The 12769-nt window shown below is 48.3% G+C and overlaps 1 pseudogene; it reads left to right on the plus strand.

The window, feature by feature from the left end:
- Nucleotides 1-2120: 2120 nt before the first annotated feature.
- LOC105732973 (transmembrane protein 41A-like) lies at nucleotides 2121-2911 on the plus strand (annotated as a pseudogene).
- Nucleotides 2912-12769: the final 9858 nt, after the last annotated feature.

A 12769-nucleotide genomic window follows, 5' to 3' on the forward strand; every position in this document is an offset into this window, starting at 1 on the left:
GGTGGGCAAGGTAGCGATGACAAAGACCCCTGTCCCCAGAGAATGGGGTGGGAAGGGCTCCTGGAGAAGCCAGTGCTTACGAGGAAATTTACAGACAGGAAGATGCACAGGTGTTTGCCAGAAAAGACCAAGTGGGGGCAACACGCTCTGACAGCAGAGACAGGCGTGGTGACAGTGAGCCATCTTCTCAGGGGGGAAGAGAGAGATACCCAGGGTCCCAGGTTCACAGCTGGTGAAATCAATGTGAGATTAGACCCGGGACTCCTTGATGCCTACCCTGGGGTGCTGCTGCTTTTCCTCCTCTGGTTTCATCCATCGATTTGCCTATTATCTCTATACCTATCTATCTTTCTTTCTATCTATCTATCTATCTATCTATCTATCTATCTATCTATCTATCTCTGTCTAGCTCCCTGTCTAGCTCTCTGTAGCTCCCTGTCTAGCTCCCTGTCTACCTCCCTGTCTGGCTCCCTGTCTAGCTCCCCGTCTAGCTCCCTGTCTAGCTCTCTGTCTAGCTCCCTATCTAGCTCCCTATCTAGCTCCCTGTCTAGCTCCCTGTCTAGCTCTCTGTAGCTCTCTGTCTAGCTCTCTGTCTAGCTCTCTGTCTGGCTCTCTGTCTAGCTCTCTGTCTAGCTCCCTGTCTAGCTCCCTATCTAGCTCCCTGTCTAGCTCCCTGTCTAGCTCTCTGTAGCTCCCTGTCTAGCTCTCTGTCTAGCTCTCTGTCTAGCTCTCTGTCTAGCTCCCTGTCTAGCTCTCTGTCTAGCTCCCTGTCTGGCTCCCTGTCTAGCTCCCTGTCTAGCTCCCTGTCTAGCTCCCTGTCTAGCTCTCTGTCTAGCTCCCTGTCTAGCTCTCTGTCTACCTCCCTGTCTGGCTCCCTGTCTAGCTCCCTGTCTAGCTCCCTGTCTAGCTCCCTGTCTAGCTCTCTGTCTAGCTCTCTGTCTAGCTCCCTGTCTAGCTCCCTGTCTGGCTCCCTGTCTAGCTCCCTGTCTAGCTCTCTGTAGCTCCCTGTCTAGCTCTCTGTAGCTCCCTGTCTAGCTCCCTGTCTAGCTCTCTGTCTAGCTCCCTGTCTAGCTCCCTGTCTAGCTCTCTGTCTAGCTCTCTGTCTAGCTCCCTGTCTAGCTCTCTGTAGCTCCCTGTCTAGCTCCCTGTCTAGCTCTCTGTCTAGCTCTCTGTCTAGCTCTCTGTAGCTCTCTGTCTAGCTCTCTGTCTAGCTCCCTGTCTACTTCCCTGTCTGGCTCCCTGTCTACTTCCCTGTCTGGCTCCCTGTCTAGCTCCCTGTCTAGCTCCCTGTCTACCTCCCTGTCTACCTCCCTGTCTAGCTCTCTGTCTAGCTCTCTGTCTAGCTCCCTGTATAGCTCCCTGTCTAGCTCTCTGTAGCTCTCTGTCTAGCTCCCTGTCTAGCTCCCTGTCTGGCTCCCTGTCTAGCTCTCTGTAGCTCTCTGTCTAGCTCTCTGTCTAGCTCCCTGTCTAGCTCCCTGTCTAGCTCCCTGTCTGGCTCTCTGTCTGGCTCCCTGTCTAGCTCCTTGTCTAGTTCTCTGTCTAGCTCTCTGTCTAGCTCTCTGTCTATCTCCCTATGTAGCTCCCTATCTAGCTCTCTATCTCTCTGTTTCTAACTATCCATGTCTCTATCTCTTTATCCACGAAGATATCGCCATATCTTCATCTATCTCTTTATCCATCTCTCTATTTATCTGTCTGTCTCCATTCATGTCTTTATCTCTCACATCTCATCTCTTTCTCTATCAACCTGTCTCTATCTAGCTCTCTATCTCCATCCATCCGTGTATCCATCAATGTCCTATCTATCTGTCTGTCTGTCTATCTATCTGTATGTATGTATCTATCCACTCATCTAGCTATTTGTCATCCAGCTATCTAGTTATCATCTCTCTATCTTTATCCGTCATCTATTTAATTATTTGAAACTTAAGTTCATACATCAAATGTTGATGAAGTATGAAACAACTTCACTCTCAGATATTTCTGCTGAGAGTGTAAATTGGTTCAGCTACTTTGGAAAACTCTTTTTCTCTAAAAGTAAACCCGAGTCCACCCGCTGCTGCGTCCTGGGGCGTAAGTTAGCTTCTTGGCGGGCCTGTGGGCCGGGGTGCGGAGCCGACATGCGCCTGCTGCTCGGCCTCCTTCTCGTCTTCGCCGGCTGCACCTTCGCCCTGTACTTGCTGTGGACGTGACTGCCCCGTGGGCGGAGACCGGGCTCCACTGAAGAGGCTGGAGGCAGGTCACTGTGGTTCCCCTCTGACCTGGCAGAGCTGCGGGAGCTCTCTGAGGTCCTTCGAGAATACCGGAAGGAGCACCAGGGCTACGTGTTTCTGCTCTTCTGCAGTGCCTACCTCTACAAACGGGGCTTCGCCATCCCTGGCTCCAGCTTCCTGAATGTTGTTTGGGCTGGCGCCGTGTTTGGGCCGTGGCTGGGGCTTCTGCTGTGCTGCGTGTTGACCTCGGTGGGCGCCACCTGCTGCTACCTGCTCTCCAGTGTTTTTGGCAAACAGTTGGTGGTGACCTACTTTCCTGATAAAGTGGTCCTGCTGCAGAGAAAGGTGGAGGAGAACAGAAACAGCTTGTTTTTTTCTTACTGTTTTTGAGACTTTTCCCCATGACACCAAACTGGTTCTTGAACCTCTCGGCCCCGATTCTCAACATTCCCATCATGCAGTTCTCAGTTCTTATCGGTTTGATCACATACAATTTCATCTGTGTACAGACAGGCTCCATCCTGTCAACCCTAAACTCTCTAGATGCTCTTTTCTCCTGGGACACTGTCTTTAAGCTATTGGCTATTGCCATGGTGGCATTAATTCCTGGAACATTCATTAAAAAATTTGGTCAGAAACATCTGCAATTGGATGAAACAAGCATTGCTGATCATATGCATAGCAGAAAAGACACGTGATCTGGATTTTCTGTTTGCCACATCCCTCTGGACTCAGTTGCTTATTTGTGTAATGGGTGTGGTCCTCTAAAGCCCTTTATTGTTTTTAATTGCCTTCAGTAGGTGACGTGGACACTGTACATCGATGTTCGGTGTCTGGTCATAAAGGACACTCTGCTCTTGAAGGTGTATTATATCAGCTTTTCAAACCAGCCCTGGTGTAGCAGACACTACAAATGGATGCCTCCAGAAAATGCTGTTTGTGGCGGGGCATGGAGGCTCACGCCTGTAATCCCAGCACTTTGGGAGGCTGAGGCAGGAGAATCACTTGAACCTGGGTGGTGGAGGTTGCAGTGAGCTGAGATGTTGCCACTGCACTCCAGTCTGGGTGATAGGGTGAGACTCCATCTCAACAACAACAACAAAAAAAAAAAAAGAAAGAAAGAAAGAAAGAAAATGCTGTTTGTATTTTGTGGTCCAACACGGAGCTCGGGATAGCCTGTTATGTTTCCCTCGTGCCAGCCCCTGAGCTGCATTGGGCGAAGATGCTGATTGTCCTTGTCCTGAATACCTCTTTTGCAGAGTGACAGGCTGCTGTGACAGATGCCCTCCTCTTGCATCTTTGTGGATGTTTAGTTCCGATGATGACATGGGAACCCACATCACTGACGCCGCTCTTCATCTTGTTAGTCTCTTGAAGAGTGTTTCTTTTGTACTGTCTTGCTGATGACCTACCTCTTCATAAGCCAAGTGAAACAAGCTGACGAGCTGCCCAGGACTTCCATGTATTGCTCACATACATGATTTCTGTAATGCTCGTGTTCAGACACTGATGCCACCACGTATGTCACACCTCCTCATGGTTGCGTGTCCTGACCGTTAAACTGATCGCAAACAGACTATTAAATATGAATGGAGTTATGGATATGTTCTGGAGAAATTCTTATCCATCTGGATGGGACAGGGCCCTTGACTCCCCTGAATCAGATGAGCAGGGAAACATGTTATCTGTCCTTTCTGCAGGAATTCCTTCTGTGTCATGCTCAGAGAATGGGTTCAGTATATGGAGCCCTCAAGTATGCCCTCTGAATGTATTTCATTTTTTATTTGCTGGAAGTAACTAAAGAATAATTGTATTTTTTAAAGAGGAAACCTTGGTTTCTGATAACTTTGTTGTGCTGTATCTTAATTGCCTATAGCTGTCATTACTTCCTCTAGCTGCACTACAGAATTGGCACAGACTGGATTAATGCTTCCAAAGACAGGAGGACCTTTGCACCTGAACTGACCAGCCCTGTGGTCCTGACCCCGCAGGAGTCACTCATCAGGACTTACCAGACCGTTGCTCTTGGGTTTCATTTGCTGGGTTGATGATTTGGCTTGGCCTAGAGTCTTGCTAAGACTTTAATCTGGGCCTCTTGTCCTACATGAATTCTTGGGAACACTCATGTGCTATAGGAAGATGGATTCCCAGATGATGTTGCTGGCTGTGGTATGATCCTTTCACACCAAGGATTTCACTTTTTAAAACGCGTTTTTTTAAAAGAAGCCTTGATAACGAGAGTCGGGGTAGGAGGCAGCAGATTTGGAAGACCGTGGCCCTTCGTGTCCTGGAGCAGGGGGAAGGAAGGAGAAAGTTTTCCACATCGTCACAACTGTGTGCCCTTTGCCCCTTTTCAGAATCCTTAGATTTGTCTCCCTCTACCCCGACGGTTTTGCAATAATGTGCCTTATCAGTTGTGAGTTTACAGGCAAAGCAATTTCCCAAATAAATATCCCAAATGGCAAAAAAAAAAAAAAAAAAAAGTAAACCCACTACCCAATGACCCAGAAACTTCACTAAGTATTTACTCAAGAGAACTGAACTTGATTGATTGGAAATTGATGGGTCAATGCCACAAAAACATGAAATGCTCAAGGAAGCTATCCAGCCTTTTCAACAATGAAAGCAGTCAACCATAGGAGACATGAAAAGAGCGTGTGTGTGTGTGTGTGTGTGTGAGAGAGAGCACAGGTGCATGTGCGTGTGGGCATCCACGTGAGTGCACACGCAGGATAATGGCGGTGCAGGACAAGCATACAGCCGCTGTCCATGATGGCAGCCAAGGATGGCATTAGGGAATCGGGAGAGGCAGTAGGCGCATTGGAGGTCACTGCTATCCCGGCCACTTAGGAGATAATAAAAACACAGTGCATGGCAGGTTCAGGGCTGAAGGATATTGTGACCTGTGGAGGTTGTGGGGATTGAGTATGGAACTTCATGGCGAGAAAAAGACTGTGGACCTGGCCGGGGCTGACAGTGGCCAAACAGCAGCTGCCACCATTATGAGACCTTCCCCTTCTCCTGAGGAAGCTTCCTGAGAAAATAGCTAGTCATGGTATCTTCTGTAGCAGGTGGCTCCTTCTGTGAAGGGAATCAGTGGATGGATAGTGGCAAGAGATTTTGAGTGTAGACACCAAAACAGAGAAAAAGGCTTTTCCTTGGAGGTGATGGTTTTTAAGGATACGTGGCTTTTTTTGGGGGGGAGTTGTACTTGTCTTTTTTTTTCTTTTTCCCTCTCTACTTCCTTTCTTTCTTTCACATTTGTGTTAGTGTGTTATCTAAACTTCCTGCAACAAACATGTATTGCTTTTCTAAGAAACATATACAACATAATTTCTTGCAAGTTAGGAAAAAAATTTATTACACTCTGATGCTGTCTTTGTAATAAAAACATAAGAAATAGACTTGAAAATATTTCAAGAGAAGTTGTATTCTTGAGTGCTCAAAACAACTATGAAGGATGACCAGATGGTAAAGGTAACAGGATTTTGGAAACCTTTAGGATAAATTTTAGGGCCGCAGACACATCCCAGGTGATCACAGGCCTTCTGCAGGCAGAGATGTCTAAACACTCCTGCAGGATGGGAGGCTCAGAAGGGCCAACAGCCAGCCCTGGACAGAGAACAGATTTGGGGCAAAAGAATCAGAGGCAGACTTTCTTACGCTTGGAATTAGAACTATGAAAGAAAATGAAGGGAGAGGAAGGAAAGAAAGGTTGATTAAACTACACCCCAAGAATGATTTAGTTTTCTTTCAATGGGCACCAGGAGCGTATCTGCTTCACATGGCGCCTTGTTGACTGACAGACGTATCTTAGCATCTCAGAAAAGGCTGAGGCCATCAAGAAACTCCCAACCACATCTGCAGAAGGATGCGTGCTGAAAACACCTAAAATGTGTCTGGTAGTGTTAATTAAAGATGGAACCACTGGGAGGAAGCCACTCACTGAAGCAAAAATATGTGTTCCCACATGGGGTAATTTCCCTGTAGCTCTCTAATTTTTTATTTGCTGATAGGTGGAGGCTTCTGATGAATACTTATGGGACACTTCGGGCTTGACTAGGGTTAATCTCTTTAGTTCAGGTGAGTTCATTTTAGCCATGATTCACTTCATTGGCTATCTGTAATGATTATTAACAAGCTTAAAGACCTCTGGGAGATTGTGGATAAAAATGCAGAGCCAGAGAAGTAGGCTATCATTATGCTAATAGGGTCAGAATAATAATTACCGACACACACAGTTTCCATAGGAATCCCTGGGACGGGAATAGGTCGCCAGGTTAGAAAATCTGTCCCCAGCTTTATATCCTGTGGTCGCACCACACACATGCGTGCACACACACACACCTGCTCTTACATAGAGAGTAAATAGATGTTTATGTACATTATTTTGCTATTGCACTTAGATGAATTCATAGTCAGATGAACAAAGATGTGAAGAAATAACACTTATGCTTTTTACGTTAAAATACTTTTTAACTTTTTTTTCAAATGTATCACATGCATTCCAATTGCGTATTTCATAAAAGTATTTCGAATGGTATCCTTATAACAACAGAAGCGGAATGCACCTACCACCGTGTTTGACTTGTCGGTGAGAGCGCATTCGTCTTCTCTTCCCTGTCTCCTTCTCTGTTTCCCGCGCACACACACGGCCGTGCCTTCCTCCGCACCCACACCCTCACTCCGACACCCATCACTGTCCTCCTCTGTCTCTGCATTTGGCTGTGTGCTCTTGAGGGTAGGAATTTTGCCTTATTCATCATCATCCACTCATTTTCTGAACATAATATGCTGCTTAAAGATTTTTTTTTTTTTTTGAGTTGGAGTTTTGCTCTTGTTGCCCAGGCTGGAGAGCAATGGTGCCATCTTGGCTCACCGCAACCTCCACCTCCCAAGTTCAAGTGATTTTCCTGACTCAGCCTCGCGAGTAGCTGGGATTACAGGCATGCATCACCAGACCTGGCTAATTTTGTATTTTTTAGTAGAGATGGGGTCCATGTTGGTGAGGCTGGTCTCACTCCCATCCTCAGGTGATCTACCAGCCTCGACCTCCCAAAGCACTGGGATTACAGGAGTGAGCCACCATGCCCAGCCATTCACAGATATTTAATATAAAACTTTTCTTTTCCTGAATGCATGAATAAGTGGCCCGAGATACTCAGTTATCTATGTCTAGGTTTCCCCGAACCACATCCGTGAGCCTTCTCAGCATACATCCAATTCCCAGGCCAACGACCTGGTAGGAAGAGAATTACCCTTTGTGGAGGGAAGATGCCAGACTCCGTGCACCTGTAGTCACCTTCAGTGGGAAAGTGTCAAGCCAGAGGGCTGCTTAGGCCAGAAGAGGCTTCCCCCGTCCTCCTGGGTGGAAGAGGTTGGCATCCAGCTCAAGGTTCTTGTGTGGACAGATGAAATGTGACAGGTCTTAGGGAATGAGGAAGACACACACGTAGAAATGAATCCTCATCTCAGTAGAATTCGGTGGGTGAGGTAGGGGTCATGGCTGGTACTCACATTAGGAAGGAAAGGATGGATGAGGCAGGAGCTGCCAGCTCCAGTGTCCTCCCTGAGTGGATGGCTCCATCTCCAGATCAGGTGGCAGAGAGGACGGTCCTCCCCTGGGGACGTCACCGTGCAGATGCTGCTGACGACAGCCTCGGTGAGCAGTGTTCTGGGGCATGGAGCAGGGGATGAGGGGAGCAGCTTCCCCTTCAGGAAGTCACTGTGGGTGCTCTGGTGAATGGCTCCAGGAGCCAGCATCCCTCAGCGGTGCTGTCCAAGGAGTGACAACAGTTCACTGCCCATCGATGGCAAGCTCTGCCACATCCCCCAGGCAGCGTCCCTGTTTAGTGAGACCGTGCAGCAGGCAAAGAGAGGCCAGACTTGGTGACGAGGGAGGCCCAGCAGGGAGCCAGCGGGAGACAGGGCTTGGACCCAGGCTTCAGGGCCCAGGAACATCTGCCCTCTGCGGGCTACCTCCCCAGGCTCCTCAGCACAACCGGAAAGCCAGGCTCTTACCTGCTGTCCATGCACAACGCAAGCGCCCTGGGGACCAGGCGTTGGGAAGGGAGGAAGCTGAGGTGATACTGTGGGGCTGAGTAAGCCCTGAAGGAGCCTGCAGGACCCCTGGGACTCCGTTTCCGGCTGAGGCCATTCTGTGACATCGTTAACACAGTGTTGGCTTCTGATCTTCGAAGCCTAGAGTGAGCTCTAATACCAAGGAAAAGCTGGAAAGAAAAGGGATCCCTCTCTAAGGGCAGCTTGTTATGCTGTATGTCTAGCACTTTTTCTACCTCAATTTGGTGAATTTTTAAATCTCAATTTTGATCTCAAATTTGATAATGCTTTTTTTTTTTTTTTGAGATAGAGTCTCACTCTGTCACCCAGGCTGAAGGGAGTGCAGTGGCATGATCTTGGCTCACTGCAACCTCCATCTCCTGGGTTCAAGCCATTCTGCCTCAGCCTCCGAAGTAGCTGGGACTACAGGCACACACCACTATGCCTGACTAAGATTTGTATTTTTAGTAGACACAGGGTTTCACCATATTGGCCAGGCTGGTCTTGAACTCCTGACCTTGTGATCCCCCTGCCTTAGCCACCCAAAGTTCTGGGATTACAGACATAAACCACAGCACCTGGCGACAATATTTTTAAATCTCAATTTTGATAATGCTTTTTAAATCTCAGTATAACCAAATGGTTACATTGCCTCTCAAAAAGTGTCTAATGAATACAACAAATGTACATTGTTGCCTGGCTGCTTTTCATCTTAATAAAATATTTCAGTGCACAACCAGCTACCTTCATCAGTAACTTCTGTGCACCTGTTCCATCAGCCTCTCAAGGGTCATTGCTTCCAATCCTGAATGGTGCACTCTCCACTGATTCTTCCAAAGGCGACTCATCTGATATCACAGCTCCAAGATTTCCGTTAAAAACCTCTAAGTTCAGTGAGATGAAATTAATTAAATTCCTGCCTTGTTCTGTTTTAAACACAGCATTTTCGGTGGAGAATTATTCGTATTACTATCCTGGTGCCTACAGTGGGGCAAGTCTGAATGCAGAGTTCCTGCCATTGTTTAAAGGACGGTGGGAAGGAGGGTGACATGCTCAGTTGTGGCTGGGCGGAATTTCCCTGGAAACCCCTGTCCTGAGGACCCGCCCAGCACATGCCTGTCTGCTGGAGTGTGTAGCGTGTCTCAGGTGTGGCACTGAGCAGGACCCAGAGACCTGCCCATCAGCCCCGTGTGTCCCTGCAGAATGACGCGTGCCACCCACACATCACTGATGTGTCTTCCACAAAGTGGGCAGGTGTGAACATGACTTTGTCATCATGGCAGACACGTCAGAACCCATTGTTTTTGACCCAGAGTTTGGCCCCATGAAAAATGAGTTTTAAACAAACAGCTTGGTTTCTGCAACCAAATTCTCCATAAAAGACGTTTCAATACATACTTTGAAAGTTTATCTAAAAGTTTAATATATTTGATTAAAAGTTCATGAAGCTGCTTTTTGAGAAAGTTTGTTTTTGACCAATTAGGTCAAATAGAAATACATACTGTTCCAATGGTATCCATGTCATACAAATGCACCTGTATAAAGTTTACTTTTATTTCAATGGGGTGGGAATATTTAAACACATACAACTTTAAGTGTATTTTTTTATGTAAATCTCAGAGACTTCATGTAGACTCAGCCAGAGTATCGAAAGGAAAAGTTTATTGTGGGGCAGGGCATCAAGGGTGGGGAAAGTGGAAGAAGCCTCTCAAATCCTTTCTCCGAATCTCACAATAAACAGATAGATCAGTGGGTATTTCCATAAATGTGTTCCTTATGTTTCATGGCTCCCTGATACACAGGCATCCTCCTGACTGAGTGACAAGATGCTTACCCTTCCTTCCCATCTCTGATGTCCCAAAAAGTAAGCCCCCTTCTACAAACCTCCCCCCACATCACAGCACATGATAAATCTCTCCTCTAATACAGAGTTGCAGGGAAAAGTCGAACAAGATGAAGACGATCTTGCGCACAGCTTCGTTATATTCTAACAGTCCTGTTTCTCCATCTGGCAACCATCTTTCAGGAAGATCAAAAGGCTTTCCAACCTTTGCCGGTTCTTCCTTGCAGTTCATTGCTGGGAGATGGGTGAGCCGCCAGCAGTGTCCTCTGCTAACAGGAGGGCAGGGTAGGGAACACAACAGCCAGGTCTCAGGTCACAGGAGCACTTCTGCAGCCAGGTCCCTGCCGTTCAGTGCCGGAGAGCCCCGCCTTGGCCCCACCCACAGAGCTCTGTGGATCCCAGCTTCTGAGCTGTGTCACTCCCAGGCAGGAGCATGCACCTCTCTCTGTGCTCATCCTCTTAACATTTCCCTCTGGGGCGTTTGTTCAGGGGTGTGTGAGAAGAACCGAAATGCGATCTTCGAGACCTAGAGTTGTACCTAGGTTTCAGCACCTCAGTATGCTGACGCCAGCTGCCCTTGCAGCCTCAGCTGCTGACCAGAGGGCTGGCCTCTGCGACCTGCCCATCCCTGCATCTGACATGGAATGATCACAACTCCATGAACGATGTGGACCCGCCCGGCGGGATAATCAGTAACGTTTAAAATGTTACAAGCAGAAATGGGCATGGATAGTGTTGATTCTCTTAGACAATCACCACATTTAGAAAATGTCACGTTTTTAAGTTATACTATCTTACATTAAGAAATGTGTCCACACAACATTTAGAACATCTCTTAAAATTAAAAAAAAAAAATAACTGCACACACAGCCATACATAAATTCTGATCGATTGAAGGACTGGTGTAAGGTGTATTCAGAGAAGCCATCTCCTGACTGGGCTCGTTTGGCGGGACTAGGAGATCCCAGGGCAAGGGGGCAGGAGACTGATGGATAAGACAAGGTCCCCTCCGGTGGGTTCTGGGGCTCTTGAGTCTTAACGGCAAAGGTGCATCCCATTGTCTGAGATACCCCCGCTCCCACAGCAGGCGGGATTCAGCCTGTCAGTGAGAGTGAGGAGCACCAGTGACGCCTCCAGGGAGCAAGCGTGATGCCACATGCACTTGTGCAAACGAGGTGGCCAGGCTCAGGGACCACGCTGTGTGATTCCCAGGAGATGGGGATCTTGAAAGCTGTGAGATAAGCACATATTTGGAGGAACAGAGATAGCAAGTGTTCCCTTTGCTGCGGCTAATGTGCACATTTTTTAAGTCTCCTCTGTTCACAAACTATTGTAGAGTACATATTAGTGACTACTGATTGATAATTGTTTTTTATTGATGAACAGGTACTTGCCGTCTGTATCATGAAGAGACATTCCCTCTCAATTGTTGGAATTTAAATGCTCTATTCTGTGTCTGGCCACCTTGAACGGAGAGTGCTTTTTCATCTGTGGTGGGAAATGCGTGGAATGCTTGTGGCTAGGGAATAATCTTAATGATCACTGATAAGCGGGCCCATCAGGCATGTGTTCCTGCGAATAATCCCAGTTTGTCTGTGATTGTGCTTATAATACCTGTCCAAAGGTCTACAGCCACGGAGCGACTTTGTGAAGTGCAGCTGGGAAGCTCGGGAGTCCTCAGCACCAGGATAAAAGCATTCAATTACGGGAGGGCTTTTCTCACCAGATGGGGTTCATGTGTCACATGCAGAAAACTTGCTTTGTTCTGGCTATGCGGTTGGATTGTGGGTTTGCGAGAGACTAGGTGGAGTGCTGGTTCAAAGTGCTGCGAAGTACTCTCGCCCTGCCCTGCCTGGAGGCGCTGGCACCACTGAGTGAGGGACGCTGATGCTCCTGATGAGCATTGCTCAGGACCAAGGGACCTGGTTCTCCACACCCAGCCAGGCCCCCAGCAGTGCGGACTGCAGCTCAGGCCTCTTGGTCATTACAAGAAGCCCAGGGAGGCCTTTTGCTTCCTAGAGAGGTCTTGGCTGAAGGGCTGGCCCATACCACAGTGGACACACATTGGTTGGTCTTGTGAGGAGTCCCAGGGTCTTCTCCTGGGAAGGTGGCTTTGCCAGGAAGGACTGTGCATGCATTCCTGTACCCACTGCAGGTGCCCGGCCTGCCTTTTCCTTCACTGCTCCAAAGTTTTCCAGAAATACAGCTCCCAGGAGCCCCTCACAGCCAGCAGGCTGACTCTGACATGCGGCTTCCTGGCTTTGCAACAGAACACTCCAACCCTTTCTGCTGACGGGCAGTTCTGTGCAGCGGAGGGATGCCCCGGAAGCAGGGACAGGACAAGTCCCACCTGAGGCCATGGTTATGCCCATGCAGTCAGGGAGGGCCGCAGGAGGATTTCCAGATGGCAGGCAGGATTAGCAAGGCTGCTGTACAGGAGGCTTTTTCCGGCAGGCCTGGGCTCCACGTCCATCTCAGCACCGGTCCCACGTCCATCTCAGCCCTGGCCCCACGTGCATCTCAGCACCCACCCCATGTGCATCTCAGCACCCACCCCACGTCCATCTCAGCACTCAAGCCCCCCGTCCTCGCTCACGTGTAGGGTTGGCATTGTTAGGGTTGATACATCACATGTTGGAGGGCCAGGAAACCT

Source organism: Aotus nancymaae, unplaced genomic scaffold (assembly GCF_030222135.1).
Source record: "Aotus nancymaae isolate 86718 unplaced genomic scaffold, 86718_ANA_hifiasm-v0.15.2.pri h1tg000014l, whole genome shotgun sequence".
Lineage (NCBI taxonomy): Eukaryota > Metazoa > Chordata > Mammalia > Primates > Aotidae > Aotus > Aotus nancymaae.